Source organism: Silene latifolia, unplaced genomic scaffold (genome assembly GCF_048544455.1).
Source record: "Silene latifolia isolate original U9 population unplaced genomic scaffold, ASM4854445v1 scaffold_95, whole genome shotgun sequence".
NCBI lineage: Eukaryota > Viridiplantae > Streptophyta > Magnoliopsida > Caryophyllales > Caryophyllaceae > Silene > Silene latifolia.
The window spans coordinates 151,747-155,221 of NW_027413826.1; positions in this window are offsets into that span (position 1 = coordinate 151,747).

Sequence of the window (3,475 nt, forward strand, 5' to 3'; positions counted from 1 at the left end):
TTGTACCCCGGTAGGGCCGAGTGCACTCCCTCATGAAATAGGTTTTCATGGGTTTCTACTTTTTGGTAAGGCTAAGTCTCAATTGTTTATTTTAGCGAGAGGTCATGTCAATTTATTATCTATCACGTTTTAAGTGAACTAAAGCGGTGAACTACGATAATTGCAACTGACACGGTCGATAAACTCGATTTAAAATGCATGTTTAGTTATGGCGATTTAGCGATGCATGCAACATATAAATAAAATGCAAAGCATAAATATAAAATCCTATTATGGCCTTCCTAAAATATTAAATCTAATAAACTATTACAAATTCGGAAACCAACTTCTTTGGTCCCTTGAACTCCGGTCTTGGCACGCAATTCAAGGCAACACTTTCTTTGATGGATCGCCTTCTCGAAAGGCACCGTCTTCAAGGAACTCCGGAATAATTAAATTACAAAATGAATTACATAATTTCCTATTATACATTTGTAATAAAATAAAAATAAATCTATTAAATTACAAAACGTTGATACGAGATCACAATAATTACAACCGAATCGATACTCCCATACATTTCGGGTAATACCAATTAAAACTAAGGCCATACTAAGTAAAATTACATAATTCAAAAATTATATAAAATAAAAATATGATAAATCATAAATAAAATGCAGCATTATAATATGTATGAACATGCTTAATTTTATGCGAAATCGCCTTTAAAGAGCCAATATCGTATATTAATCGGTTTTTACGGATTTGCGTGATTTAACCTTTTAAAATCACAATAATTACATAAATTCATATTTATGTACAAGTTAATTACCCTAACCATATTAGGACTCAAAATTAGTCTCCACTAATATTTTGACAATAATTAAACTTGATATCTTAATATTGTTCATTATGGACCAAAAATATAAAAAATTATGCTATAAACCTCAAATTAAATCATAAAAATTTCAAATAACTTCAAATTTTGAAATTTAAACTCATGAACATTCTGGAAAAATACCATGACACTCATAATATTCAAAACTTAGGTTAAAATTTCAAAAATTTATCGAGAAAAACAATGTTGCGGTTTATCGGATTTAACAATTATGACCATAAAAATATGAGAAAAATTATATTCATCAACTTTTCACTTTTAGATCTGAAATATATTATAAAATGCAACATGTGACGTTTTTCCTTTAGTCATGAAGTATGTTTTAGCATTATTACTAATTATAGTCACTATTTATGTGATTTTTCATCAAAAATTCATAAATCATGCATACAGACTTCATTATAGCCAAATATTTTACACACATCTTGTAAAATTTCATGAGACAACATACTAAATTTTCATGACCAGATTCGAAATATAACTCATATTAACCTATTTACCCATTTAAATACGATTTTAACTTGAAAAATCCATATTTCGAGCAAAACAAGTCATTTTAACATGAAAATTTACAGGCCATCAGTAGATAATATATGTGAAAACATATCCAAAAACCACTGAAAAGTTAGAAGTTTAGCTAATTTTCGTCCAAAAATGACATTTTTATCATAAAAATCACATTTTAATGCCAATAATATATAAAATGAACAATAAATCCATAAATAAACCAAAATGTCCTAAAAATAACTTAGGACCAGAAACTTTTAACATGCAAAATTATTTCATGATTTATCTTCATAAATCCTAAATAACAAGTTTTATATGTTAATTAAATTAACTCGGAAAAACTAACCCGACCTTGCATGCGACAAACATAATGCTCTGATACCACTTGTTCGAAATCATATTTTAAATATCACATATTTTAGTTTAAAGTTTTAGTCATAAAAACTTAAGGATCTTATGCATGCAAAACATATAAATAAGTGTAGAGGAAAATCGGTTCCTTACATTGAATATTTCGGTTTATGGGCACAAGTAAGGTCTCCTACCTTCACTTGTTCTTGAGCTATGATGAGTAATAGGATGATCCTCCAAAGACTTCAAGTATAGAAGCCACTTCTCTTGATTGCATCCAAGATTATCTCATATCTCTACTAAGTAATATGTGCTAGATATTTGTTTAGTAGTTTACCTTAAAATTGATTACTAATACTCATATATTACACTAATAATATTAGTAATTTGATTGAACAATTTTGATTGAATCTTCTCATATTTTAGATGAAGATTAAAGAGAAGAGAGAGTAATGCATAAACTTTTTCATGTATTTTGAATGGACAAGTATATTAAATGAGTAGTGAACAAAAGTCCTCTAATAGTAGAGGAGGTGTCACGGTTCAAGGAGGGATAAAGACCAACATCTTGTTCTTCACTTTTCCTTTTGTTCTTATCAAAACCTTAGGCATGTAAGGCTAGGTGTAGACTAGGCATCATTAGCTTATTTTATCTTATAAAATAATTCACCCACTAACACCCATCACTCTCATTATTTCGGTCCATGTACCATAAAATGGACTACCATTTTATTTTGTCAATTTGTCATTTGTCACACAATATGTCACATGTAGTATGCTACATGTTATTAATTAATTTTAATGCACATTTATCACATAAATATCATTTTATAAATTAATTAAATTACATTCAACAAATTGACTAGTGATACTTGATCACATAAACAAAATGGGTCATTTAATTATAATTCACAACATCTTATAATTATAATTAACCATTCATTATCATCTCTATTGTTTCACAAACAATAAACAATTTTAGTAATAAAATATTTCAATTACTAAAATAAATCTTATTTAATCCCATTATTATAAGATATCAATATTCTCTCTCTCAAATTGAATTGTTCAATTTTAAGGAATTGATTAGCTTGTATCGTCATACAATTAATCAACTTTACAGATTAGGGCATCATCCTTTAGGTGTGACCTTAAGGGATCAACTGACCACCACCATCCCACGACAGTAACATCAAACTCTAGCAAGCCAATCGTTACCGATTAATGTTGATCAGTTGACTATATAATGAATCATCCCTTACGTATTCTTAAAAATGAGATTTAAACATGTGATCATCATGATCGACAATTGTGATCACATTATTGTCGGGGACACTCCAACAGAGCTAATATGAAAGAATAACTCACATATCTTTAATATTATTCCCATTACCAGTAGTAGTATTCAATAATACTAGTTTTAAACCCGTGCAAAATTGCACGGGTATGTATTTGGGCCAGTATTAATGTTTTTGGATGTATATTTGTTGTTGCATTTCTATTGTACTTATCTAGTTGGTCTAAATCTACGATCTACATAATTTATCTTTAAATTTGTTACAAACACGTGTTCACATACACTGGTTTATAAGGAAATAACGTAATCTACTCTTGTAAATAAAAATAACATACATAAAAAACTTTACATCCAGAAAAAAGAAATATAATCTAATACAGAGCTAGTAATCAACTTTAACATATGTAAGTTATTCTAAAAATTGAAAAAATTTAGACTCCAAG